At 47.1% G+C, this 13,632-nt stretch overlaps 1 pseudogene; it reads left to right on the top strand.

Moving 5' to 3' along the window:
- Positions 1-1,926: 1,926 nt before the first annotated feature.
- LOC120427484 (uncharacterized) lies at positions 1,927-12,950 on the top strand (annotated as a pseudogene).
- The last annotated feature ends 682 nt before the right edge of the window (positions 12,951-13,632 follow it).

Here is a 13,632-nt window from a genome sequence, read left to right as displayed (position 1 = left end):
GGCCGCTGGACTACTCTGGAAGAATCCATCGGTGAGTGTTATTGCCGGCTCGTCGAGTTTCTTGCCCATACTGAAAACGAGTTTCACGGAGAACTGTAACTGTGACGAACTGTTCGTCTATGCTGGATCAGGCGATCACCGCAGTTTCCGGAAGATCCGGCACCTGCGGGATGACGGCGGATCGGTGCTGTCGAAATTTGAGCTGGAATCTAAACAAACAGTCGTGTTGGCTAAACTATACGATCAGAGATGATGGACGCATGACGACTCGGTAAATTGAAATGATATTTTTTTATAATTTTTGCAAAACTATGTTAAATGGGAGAATTTTGAAGTGTATACATAAAGTCTATCCTGCTCATTCCTAATATGTATAAACAACAACTAGCGTAAGCAGGATTGATTCTTCGTTTATACTTAGAATTGGCCCGTTCGTTTGATTTGGAATTCAATGTATAAGTCAAAAATAATGTGTATTTTGTTCTGTACTTTGATTTCTGAAACTTAACAAATCTGACCCAAGATTTTATTTGTCTGCTTAATTGAAATATGTTATCGTCAATGAGTATTTCTTTATTTATTTTCAGAAAACAGCAACAATAGATCAACATAACACAAGGATGAACTTTATTCAACGTAGAGAGGATATCACCATCAACTTATTGAACTCAGATAAGTAAACTTTATTATCATGCTGTAAACTAGATAATTTGCGGTTTGTTTTCATTTTCAGCTTTAATCCTGAAGATCACCTCGGACCTGAAACGGTTTTTGAATCTCGCGAGTGAGCGTTGTCAACTGTGAAGCTTCAAATCAGCAAATTAACCAAATTAAGCAAAATCGGCTGCTGAAGGCTACTATCAAACCCGGGTCCATCCCACCAGACAGTCTCCTGGATGAGGTGTACAACCAAAATTTACGCCGTCGGGCCCTACGCTGCACGGGATGCCTCATTGAGGTGTGATTTTAAACAGCTAGAACAAGGTACATTTCACAACTTAACCATGCGAGCTACTCAACGATGGAGGGGCTGATAAAAGCGAAGAATTGCAACTTTAACGGAGAGCTGCACCAGTAGTACCAAGTTAGGTGGACATCATTTGGCTTACTTGGCCCTGGATTTCACCCACATTTGAGCTGCCAAAGAAAGCCAACCCTGAGTTTACCAATTTTAATTGACAGAATCTATACCAACAAAAAGAGAAAACCAGGCCCGTGATACTGACGTAGCTTGCTGGCTGAAGCCGCCACCAAATGTTTGGTGGCGCTGTTTCGGGATTAACATTTCAGAGGGTCACAAATCAAAATATAATAAATCTTATTTAATTTTTTTGGAAAAAAAAGTCCTGTTGCTGCTCGAAATGATTCTTTTAATTGAAATAAACCAAAAATGCCACCAACAACAATATATGTCTAGCATCAGTTCTCAGGCAAAGCTTACCAGCAGGTGTCTTTTTAAAATCATCTGAAATGTATTTCGCAAATTCTAATTTGGCCAATTAACTTACAGATCATCATAATTTTAATTTTTATCTGCAATTTGAGGCGGTTGAACCAATATGTGAGCTCAACTATGTTGTTGGGAAACCTTAAGAGCGAGTCCACGAACAGGGCATAGTCCATTGTTAGGGACGTCGTGGAGCTCACCATACAGTTTCGAGGAAGCATGGTACATTTTACCACATTTACGTTTTTGAGTCAAACAAACCAACTTCTATGGTACCCGTGGTTTGAATGTGTTGGTAAATTTTCGACCTGAAAACCTTCTATGAACAGCTGTTTTTGAACATAAAAGTTCAAATTTAGAAACTAATTTTGCGTCTAATCTATAACTGAAACCAATAAAAAAATATCCAAATATTGTGCTAAACAATGATAAAATCACTTCCCAATTCAACCCATGTGTCCCGATTTGCCCCGGATAATTGGGTCCTAAAATGAAGCTTAGATTGCTGATATTATTGTTTACAGCGAAAAAGCTTATTTTTCTGAGCACAATGACCCTTTGTATGACCCCAAAGAGTTTAAAATGGATTTTTAAATCAATTTTGAAAAATTAACCTCGTGGTCCTTCTTGACAGAAAAGCTCCTACTTGACAGCTTGTTCCAAGGGGACCATAGTTGATCCATCGAAAAAATGTTGTCTTGTCAAAAAAAAATTTGCATTAAAATGAAAAAAAAGGGATTAGACGAGGGGCGTGACATTGGCCTTAATGTATTAATTTTTCGCATTTAATACATTAAGGAATTAAATTCCTCTTGACGTTTGACATTTGACAACGTACACCTGCTTTGTTGAAAACATTGATTTTCTTTGAGTCACTCCGCGCGCTCGACTGTCAGTTTTGTTATGATTGTTTTGTAGCAAAAAAAAGTACAATAATTATTATCTCATTTCTAGAAAGCTGTGGAAAAGTTTTTAACACCTGTTAATTCCGGAACGATGACCTTGCGGTGGTACACAATTGGTGGGATTTGGAAGAGCGAGTAGTTTCCGTTGAGGCTGGGCAATTATCGGGACCAGTTGCTGTTGCAGAACCAGATCGAGAACGGAGTTTATCGGGAGTGCAGTTTGGAAGTGGCCCCGGTGGGGAGGGGAAGTTCTGGAACATCTGCCGTCTCGAACAGCACCCTCTCCAACGACACCCTATAAGTGCGCTGGTCACTTGGCGTTCCCTAACTGAACCCATCCGAGTCCCGGCACGACATCATCCCGTGGACCCATCTCAACCTGACGCACTCCTTCACATACACCTCGGAGATCAACGTCCGGCCGCTCTCATACGTTGACGCGATGACATGCAGAATATCCTCAACAAAACCTTCCTCGTGGCTCACCGCAACAATCCCCAGCTCGAACACAGTGGCCGGCACTCAGTGTACCGCAATTTCGACACCTTGCGCGGAATGAACTACCGGATGCACCTGAGCTTCTACGATCGTGGCCGTCTCAAGCACGTCAAGTGGTCTCAAGCACGCAAGTGGTCAAACCGATCGGTCGCAACGAGATCGCCCCCTCGCCGTATGTTACGGAAAGCACGCGAATCGCCATTTTCCTTCCAACGCTTGAGCATTAGGTCCACGACACGGAGCAGTTCTTTCTGCATTACGAAAAGACCTGCATGGACAACACCTTCGTGATGCTGTTCTACCGTTGACGAACCGAGCCCTAGCCTTAAATGATCGTCACAAACATAGGACCAGAAGAGGTTCCACCGGAGCGTGGCCTCCAACCATTGTAAACGTACCGTCCTACCCGGTGCCGTACTTGCTGCTTGGACCACCTGGAATGGGCAAAACGGCAACCCTGATTGTGGGCATTGGGAAAATCTCCATGTCCAAACCGAACTCAAAAATTCTCGGCATGCCCACTTCAAATGCGGCTGCGAACAAATTTATCGTTAGACTTTTGCGAAACCTACCGGAACAACAACTTTTGCGCTTCCTCCCCCGGCTTCCGCTTACGACAACGATGCCATCGACAATCTCAAACTCGCCCTCCTCAAGACAGCTGGCCGGCAAGTACAAGCAGCCCACTGCGAATTTTGGCCCGAGACTCGACTCGATTCAGGCACGATCTCGAGCCAAAATTCTCAGTGGGTGGTTTTGGCCCAGAAATCCAGACAGTCCATATATGATAATGACATCCCCCGTTCAACAAATCAGCCAACAAGAAAACCGCCCTGTACTGGTTTACTCGGATGCTGACATCCGGCTAGGCGAGCGATCCGGATAGCTAGCGGACACGATTCCATGCGGTTGGAACGCCAGAAAGCGACTGCGGCCGGTGCTAAATCGCGATTACGACCCAGAAAGAACCGATGCCAGGGGGACCGCTGCCTTTTCAAATTGTTATCAAAAAGCTGATGAAAATTATAAACCACGGGGCGAGATACAATTTACTGCACATAGATGAATTCAGGCTGTGGCACATAATTTTATTGTAATTAACATAAATTGTGAAATTCAAGTTTTTGAAATCGTTCAATAAAAATTTGTATGTTTATTTTGATGCATTATTTTGTTGCAATGCACCGTTTACCCTAGCGAAATTAAACGCAATAACCGACGAGTTCACGGAATGCCTTTCTGGAGCTGATTATTTTTTGAATTCACACGACGTCACCGTTACTTTCCGTTCTTTCCAATTCAGTTCAGTCTGCTGGTCCCGGAAGAGTTCTTATTTTGTTGTGCGGCTGGTTGCTGTCCTGTCGTACCGATGATGCCGGCCGTCGCTGGAAAGTCTTATGAATGTTTATGAATAGTCTTACCTCGTTGTTACCAAAGTTTTTACTGGCTCGGTTATTTGCCAGGTAGCGCCAGCCGCCGAGTTGTTTCTGCGGAACTGATCAAGTCACTCGCGATCGACCTGCTTGCTACTTCCTAATTTTTTCTTGAACGCTATCCGAGCTTCCAGCTGATAGAAGAACCGAATGCTGTTCTGGACTGGCCAACTGCAACAGGTCCCCTGAACTCGATGGCCTTTTCCAACAAATCTTGTTTACGGGCCAGCGACTTTCTTTTCGAATATTTTTTTCACCAAACAACAACAACAATCACGCGAGATGTCGAACTGTCAAACGTCGTCGGTCAAACCAATGTGGTGTAAAGAGAGGTGGCGATGTTATGATCGTAAACAAAAGTTAATTCGTTAATTCCTGCAGTTAATTAATTAATTTATTTATTTTTTTACTATTGTCTCGCCCCTCGGGATTAGAAATGGGTTTTAATCGTGTTTTTTACCGTTGTACATGAAAATTGACATAGGGCTTTAGTACCCAATTGTACACATTTAATTTAATTTTAACTAACAAAACAAAAATAAAGAAAAAATGATTTTCGTCCATTCGATTTTGCGCCCTTTTCGTCATGTTACTCCCCATAATTTTGACACTAGACACCAAAACTTTGGTACTTTTTAGGCTTCAGTGACATTGTATGCAGATGACAGCCGTAGCATCCCCGTGGAGAAAACAAACGGAGGAGCTCAAGAACAAAAAGGCTCGAAAATGTCGGTTCCTTTTGATGCGCTACAATTCTTTTGAGTTTCGTTAACGATTCAATTGTAAGCATATCATGTTTTTGATAATTGTTACTTTATTTCAACTGTTTGAGCGAATCATTTTTCAACAGTTGATAATTTTGGATTTACGGGATATTCGCGAGAGCTGGTAACGAGCGTAGCGAGAGAAGAGAAACGAAAGAGCGCGGCAGGCAGGGTATTATTACTCTGCTTTGCGCGCTCTCTCGTTCCTCTTCTCTCGCTATGCTCGTTACCTGCACTCGTTGCAGGCTGGCGCAGGCAAAAACAGTCTGAAGTGAACCGTTTGTGCGGCTGGTTGTTGTCTACGTTTTGTGCGCAGGTATAATTTTCAAACAAATCATTTGATTTACCAGATACTTTGTTTACATTTTTCTTTTTTATCATTTCAGCGCCGTGGAGAACTTGAACCAACGGAACAGCTGGTGCTAGAGGATTCGATCGACAATCTTGGTGGCAGCCGGCCGACAAAACAAAATCGAAGCGAACGCACGATTGGCATTAATCAAGGAAATCATTTTCATTTCATTTCATTTTATTAGGTTGCTTTAACAATTACATTGGTGCAGTTGTTATCCTGAGCTGAGATATGGACTACCTTTCAACAGCTGATTTGTTCAAAATGGGGAGAGAGTTTACTGGTACTAAGGAGAACGAATTAGACAAAGAAGGAAAAAAATTGCAAAAATAACCTTCGAAATAGCTAGAGGAAAGGAGGCATTACTTAATCTAATATCACAGCTCAAGGGGACAACCACTGCAGCAGGGGATTGACTGAGGTGGCGCACCCCATCCAGAACTTCGGTAGCACTCGCTGGAGCCAATCATCGATCAACTCCATCTTCGCCATCCTGTGGACGTCGTCAGTCGGGTGGAACGGATCCAGATTTAGCATCATCTTCAACAGCCGGTTCTGCTTGACTTGAAGTTTCTTCCGGTCGGAAGCGGCACAGTCGTACCACGCCGGGTAGCCGTACGTCATCGCCGGCTTGAACACCGTCTTGTAGAGTAGCAGCTTAGAGTTGATATCCAGGTGGGACCGCCGGTTGACGAGAGAATAGAGCATCTTGGTGATCTTACCGCATTTGATCGTGGCGTTCTGGATATGCTTGGCGAGAGTCAGCTTCTTGTCCAGGGCGGCCCCCAGGTAATTGACGTCCTCTGACCATGGCACATGGCTACCCCACACCGAAACCTCCCTGCGGGGAAGGTAGCGTGGGCTTCGCTTGCGTGTGAAGAAGATCGCTTGCGACTTCTCGGCATTTGTCTTCATCTTCCACTTCTTCCGGTAGCGTTCGATGGCGTTTTGGGCAGCTTGCAGCTTGGTCACGACGATGGCCGGATCGGAGTCCGACGCGAGGTACCCCGTGTCGTCGGCGAAGAGGAAATAGCTGACGCCATTGATCATCGCCAAGTCGGCCGTGAATAAGTTGTAGAGCGTGGGACTAAGGACGGCGCCTTGCGGGACGCCAAAAGGAACTTCGTGCCGGTCCGACACGTGTCCGTTTACCGCAACGTGGTACGATCGGTTTTGCAGGAACGAGCGGACAATCTTCAGGATGTACAGCGGAAAGTTGGCGAGGTACATCTTGTGTAGGATTGCTTCTTGCCACACCGAGTCGTATGCTTTCTCGACATCCAAGAGCACCATGCCGGCTGACTTGCGCCGCGCGAAGTTCGCGCGCACCTCCTTAACGAGCCGAACGAGTTGATGGTTGGTGGAGTGCCCTCGTCTAAACCCGAACTGGACGTCCGGAATGAACCGCGTGTTCTCCAAATGTTGTTCGATGCGCACCAGAATCACCCGCTCTAGGAGTTTGCTGAGGGTCGGAAGCAGGCTGATCGGCCGATAGTTCGAGGGGTTAGTGGCGTCCTTGTTTGGCTTCGGAGTGCCTATCACCACCGCAAGCTTCCACGCGGCTGGGAAGTATCCGAGTCGGACACAGGCGGAGAAGATCTTTGCAATGAAGATGTGCGCCTTCCGGGGAAGCCGCTTCAGCACGATGTTTCTCAGTTGATCCTGGCCCGGTGTTTTCTTCGCCTTCAGTCTTCGGATGAGCTGCGCCACTTCTTTGGGGCGAACCAACCACGAATGGTTGTCCGCCAGCGGGGTCCGATCGATGAAATCGATGGAGTTGTACACCTCTGCGGCAGTCACTGGATCATCAGGCATTTGGTTGGTGTGAGCGCGAGCGAAGCTAGCCGCCAGTAGTTGGGCCTTCTCGGATGAGGAGGCGATGATATTTGTTCCTTGGCGCAGCGGAGGGCTGTACTTGGTCGTCTTCCGCAGGGCCTTGGTGATTCGCCAAAGCGTGTCCCGGTCGTCGTGCAGCGTTCGTAGCGTGTCCTTGAACTTGCTGAAGTTTGCCCGATTGCACTCCTCACGAATTCGACGGTTTAGTGACGACACGATGTCCTGGTAGATCGGGTCCCGTCTCCTATACCATTGACGCCTTCGCATGTTGCGGGGCGCGATCAGTCTGCGGGTGTCCTCAGGGATTGTCGCAGTGTGGTAGCTACGCTGTTGAACTTCTGGAACTGAAACAGCTTCGGCTTCCAGCAGGGTCTTGGTGAGGAATTCTACCGCGGCGTCAACTTCGGCTACCGTGTTGAGGTCGGTGACTTCGGGGTTCAGTAAGTCCAGCTTCGCGTTTACCTCCCTTTGGAAGCTCGGCCAGTTGGCACGAGCGTAGCAGCGAAACTTGGGCGATGTCTGCTCAATCGGAGCTGACAGACTGATGTCAAACAGGACTGGTCGATGGTCTGACGAAAGCTCGTTCAAGACGACCGGTTTCGTCATGTCCAGCAGGTTGTTGGAGAGCGCCAAGTCCAATGTTGAGGGCCGCCCGCGGCCTGACGGGTGGAAGGTGAAGGCGTCAGGAAAGTGAACGAAGAAGTTGCGGCTGTCTGCTTCTTGGTACAGGACTGTCCCCGCTTTGTTCGCCCGAGCACAGTTCCAGGATCGATGTCGAGCGTTGAAGTCACCGGCCACGAAGAAAGGCTCGCCCCCCCGCGTGATGGTGGAAATGTCGCGGTGGAACTGTGTCCATACTGAGCGCCGTCTTGCCCCGGGGAAGTAGGCAGCGATGATGTGTACGTTTCCTTCCGTCGTGCTGACGGAAATGCCAACAGTTTCGATGACCTTGGTCGATAAGTTGAGCTCCGTGTAAGTAATGCCTTTGCGAACCGCTATCAGGACGCCGCCGCCTCTTTCGGCATTGGCTGAGGCACGGTCGAATCGTAAACAAGAAAATTTTGGGTGGTAGAAGGCGAGTCTCTCTTGCAGCCAGGTTTCGGTCACGACTCCCACGTCCACATCGTGCCGTTCTAGGAAGTCGAAAAATTCGAGCTTCTTACCGTGAACGGATCGTCCGTTCCAGTTAGTCACGCGCAAGTTATCTACAACGTTAGACATTGTAGATATACTTGGCGGTAAGCTCCACTAGAGCTTCAAGTTGGTCTTGTCGGGTTTTGCAGCTTTTCAGCCGAGCAAAAACTTCTCTTGCAAGAGCGAGAAACTCCGACATGGTGAACAGGTCATTACTGGTGTTGTTACTGTTCCCTTGGGACAGTGCTTCGGCGAAAGTCATGACCGACGTGTCGGCCGTTGAATTGATGCTGGGGTTCCCGTTCTGCGGCACGGTGTTGCGGGAAGGACGCAGCGTTGGGGGCTGCGCGTTGCGGAGCTCGGCCTTCTTTTCGGCAAGCTTGGCCAGGTAACTTTTTCGGGTTGGGCAGCCCCGGTAGTTGGCGGTGTGTTGGCCGCTGCAGTTCGCGCACTTAATCGCCTCTCGTGTCGCGCTTTTGTCCACCCTCGCGAGCTCAGCTTTATTCGGCAGTCTGCAATCCGCCGAGAAGTGCTTTTCGCCACACTTCACACATAGTGGCGCCAGATTGCAGTTTCGCATGCCATGCCCGAAGCGTTGGCAGCGGTGGCACTGTACAGCATCGGTCGGCTTCCGCTCGTAGTAGCGCCAACGGACCACGGTGTTGAACACCGCCTTAACCTTCTGCAGGTCGGACAGCTTTACTGTCCCTTTTGCGAAGTGGAGAAGGTACAGCGCACTCTCTTCCATCCCGACCACTTTTCGCGAAAACAGTTTCAGCTCTGGACGTGAATGCCAAGAACGGCGAGTTCCGTTTCCAGTTCAAATTCGTCATACACAGGTAGTCCCGAGAGAACCACTTTCACCGGCTGCTCAGCAGCGGGGGTGTACGTGTGGAACTGTACGTTGTCTCCGCGGAGGGCCGCGACTGCGCTGCTGAAGCTCTCCTCGCTGGTACACAACAACTGCACACCAGTCTTCGTGACCTTCATGTTGAAGGCTGTTTGTTGGATTCGACACTTCCCCAGGAATTCACGCAGCTGACGGGTCGACTTTCCGACCACCGAGATAGGAGGGACCCGCACTTTCTTGCTTTTAGCTGGTTCGCCGATTTTTAGCACCGGAGGTGGTGTGATAATTGATCGCAACGAAATTGAGTCGTCACCCTGCTCCTCTTGCAGCCCGTCGAACTGGTTGCTGATTGGGATGTTTGCATTCAGTACCACTGATGCACCGTTGTTGTTGCCATTGCTGCTGCTGCTACCGGAAACCTGGTCTGCTGACGAAAGTGCCGCCGCCGCCGCTCGGGTGTTGTACGGGTGCTTCGAACGCGATTCCTCTTCGAGGTTATGGATGCCATCGTCAAGCTTTCGCTTTTGCGCACTGTTCACAAGATCCGTTTGTGCCGTTTTTTCGGCCGCATTTTGCACTCCCGTGTCCGCGGAAACTGCCGAATTAGAGATGACCGTTCCGCGAAACAGTGAGAAAAATCGAAAAAGGTGCACCGCAAAAAGTTCGGTTTGTTTACTTTGCCAAACCAGGGTGGCTACTCAAGGAAATCATTTGAATCATCAGATAAGTACACATATTTGAATGTTACATTCTACTCGATACTTTGTGATTTTTTTTTTCTTATTTTTTCAGGTTTGGACGACTTTTGCAATATGATAAACCGAACAGAATCGGCAATCAACTAGAATTAAAGACGAAAACGTTCTAATATTATTGTTGTGAACCATCCGTCAAAAAGTGAACAATTCTGTAAAAATTAGGTAGGTAAAAATGCTAGAAAAACTATTAAAAACCATTTGAAAACTATTTCTCAAAAAGTAGTAAAATTGTACGATAAACTTTAATTTACCATTTGAAAACTATTTCTGAAATAGTGAAACTGGGAAAAAATGTAGGAAAAACCTTAAATAACCATGTGAAAACTTTTTCCAAAATAGTAGCGCTCGGTAAAAATAGCAAGAAAAACCCTAAAATACCATTTACACACCATTTCTGAAATAGTAGCAGCAAGGTTAAAAATTGTGCGAACAACCTTAAAATACCATTTAAAAACCTTTTCTGAAATAGTAAAAACCGGAAGAAAAACGTCGCTTTTACGCGAAAATTAACTTTATTTTTACCATTACACAAATGGTAATCTGACGAAACGTTGTTCGGAGATTTTTAAGGTTACCGTTGCTAACCACCCTCATCTCAGATGGTCGAACTTTATGAAAAATGGTAGGGTACCATTTCCGATATGGTATTTTTAAGGTTTTCCTACCATTTTTCAAATAGTGGTTACGATCTCTGAAATGGTGAGTAAACCATTTAACAAAAAGTTTTTTTTAAGGTTCTCGTTTATGCGATATCGTCTGCGCTACCGTACTCGTAGACAGTGGTATTACGGTAAATAGAGAGCTGGAGATTAAACCGACTTTTAGAACCTAAGCTGTTTAAAATATACTTGTAATGTGCAAAGCATTACTTCAATAACATGATTTTCGGATTATTTGTAAATTAACCCGGCGTAAGTTCGAGGGTATAAACTAACAAACTGGTGATTAAAAAGTGACTGCTTTATTAAAAGTTTCTTTTATATTATATAGTTTCTTAAATTTAGTACATTTTTATTAATTCTTTCGATTTCTTTCTCTCTTGTTCAAAACCTCTCTCCTGGACCCTAGGGGGGTGCCACTTAGGTTCCGGCAGGTTTCTCGGGTTTGAAACCGCTTGATCGGCTCCAAACCCTCCAAACGCTTCGAAACTCGCTCCGAATCCGATCTGAAACTATGAACGTTTTGAGCTAAAAATCGTTAAGTTCACTCTACCGTGTACAAGCTGTCAAACTTTAATTTGCAAAACAAAACAAACGTCGTGTTTTTGTTTCCGTTGCAAAAAATCTCTAAATCGGATTATTTCTGCGCGTGTCCGTGAAGGAATTGGTGTTGGAATCGGTTCCGGTGGATTGTGAGAAGGTTTGCTGAATAAGTTGGGATTAAATTTAGCAAGTGTTGTGCAGAATCGATGGGAAAAGGACGCGCTGAGAAAATTACTAGGCAAGTGCGGGAAATCTGGACGGATTTGGCAGCGATGTTCTCGTCATTTCAAATTGTTTGGACACAATAATCGTCAAGTGCATCGATTACAGGCAGTTGAGGATCGAACTGGAGGAAAATCCGGCCAGTTTTGGCAGGCGCTGGGGATCACACTGCAGACGCACCGGATGGACGTGGTGGAGTCTTCGCTTATGAAGGAGTACGTAATTACCCGGATGTTGGCGTATATTTTTCAGTTAAAGATTCCTAATGTGATGATCTAAACCTCAACATAATTATATTCCTTCCCGCAGGTCATCTTGAGCATCATCCAGAACAGTTTCATCCAAAACACGGTGCTGTGCTGCTTGGTTTGCCTGGACAGCAGTATGGGCGTTCTTGATCGCGGTGTCTGATCGCGTCTTATCTTCCTAGAAGACCCGCTGGCCGTCGCCGAACTACTCGACAGTCAAGGGTGGTGTGTACCAGGTCGCGTTCGATCTGTCCGAAACGGCAACCCACCAGTTTCTGCCCATGGAGGTTCAGCAGCAGCAGCAGCCGACTGCGACTGAGGTCGCGCCAGTCGTCCCCACCCAGCGATCTGCAGATCGACCAAAGGAAGACCCGAACGCCCCCAAGGCCAAGTATAAGAAGGACAAAGCAGCTGCGGTAGCAGCAGCTACACTACAAACCTTTGCCGCCGCGGCAGCCACTTTTTCGTAGCAGCAGGCCCTGCTTACGTTTGCCGCAGGTCAGCAGGTCAGCAGAAGTTCACGTTCATGCCCGGCCCAAGTACCACGAGCGGGATATCCGGACACAGATGTCCATGCTGTACAATTTCCTATCTCGCGGGTTCGACGCCGAGGACGTTCAGTACATCCGCCAAAGATATGAACATCAAACAGCACTCGACGGGGTCGGTGCGAACGCAAAGCTTCTGCAAGATAGACCCGCGGGAAAAGGCCACATTCCTCCATCTGTGCGGTACGGCAGAGACCATCATCGAGGCGTCCAACTATGGCAACCTGGCCCGGTTCATCAACCACAGTTGCAATGTGAGAAGATTCTGCATAGTTGAGTTCTGATTCCATTTCTAATCCTTTTCAATTCTCTTCTCTTCCACAGCCCAACTGCTACACCAAGGTCATCACGATCGAGTTGGAGAAGAAGATTGTGATCTACTCGTAGCAGCCGATCGGCGTCAACAAGGAGATCACGTACGACTACAAGGTCCCGCTCGAGGACGAGAAGATTTCATTTTATTGAGAGCAATTCTAGTTAAATACAGTTATTTTTCAGTAAGATTACAAATATAATGTGTTACCTAGCACCTAGCATTACAAATTTTACACTAAAATTGTACATACTTTAATAACTGGCCTGATCGATTTTCTCTCAATGAGCCAGAATCTTCTCAATATTCAAGATTTTCTATGTAATTTCAAAACACCATTATTCCCTGCCTCTAAACACCCACTTTCACTAAATAAACGCGCGAAAAAAAGACACTTTAAAATTAAAATCACCGTTGCCCGCCTCCCCCATTGGCTTCACGAATCACGACATCTACGCCCACGCCGCCACCACCACCAGTGGACTCCCTCGTCGGAGGTGGTAGTTGCTCACTGCTGGGTTCTGTTCTATAGCTGTGGTCGTTGTCGTCGCCAAGGCCATGCTGTCACCACCGCCTTTACCGTACGGGGTCTTTATTCCGAGTGTCCTGGCCGAGTTTCTGGTTCAGCATCATGTACCGTTGGTGCAGTGGATCGAGCTGTTTCATAACTGGTACGGGGACGGCCGACGATGGATAGGACAGAAACTAGGGGTAGGGTGAAGGTGCAACTGGGACGGCAGCAGGCGAGGTCGACGCAGCTACCGGGTTGATGAATTTGTCCGACCAGTCTGCGGCTAGCCCTCGGTGACTAGATGGCAGGTAAGGGCAAGCGTTTGTGGGGTTTTTGCCGTATATACTCGTCGGAAGACCGAGTCCGGCTGGACCGAGCACGTTCGCCTTTTTCAGCGAAATGGCCCATGGCATTGGCGTTACCAGAGCCAGCGTTCGCCGACGATGATTACTGGCCGGACTGTTAGTTGCTAGAAGAACTTGGCGGTTGGCTCGACTTCATGCCCGAGTACGACTGGAATCCTTGATGGGCCGGTTTAGGTTGCTGTTGCTAGAGTTCGCCGCCGCTCCTTCAGGTCCTCGGTAGCGATCGCCGCGAAGAGGTAGAAAGCC

Source organism: Culex pipiens, unplaced genomic scaffold (genome assembly GCF_016801865.2).
Source record: "Culex pipiens pallens isolate TS unplaced genomic scaffold, TS_CPP_V2 Cpp_Un0004, whole genome shotgun sequence".
Classification (NCBI taxonomy): domain Eukaryota; kingdom Metazoa; phylum Arthropoda; class Insecta; order Diptera; family Culicidae; genus Culex; species Culex pipiens.
The sequence above is the reverse complement of the archived record's forward strand: the minus strand, read 5'-3'. Positions and strand labels throughout refer to the sequence as shown.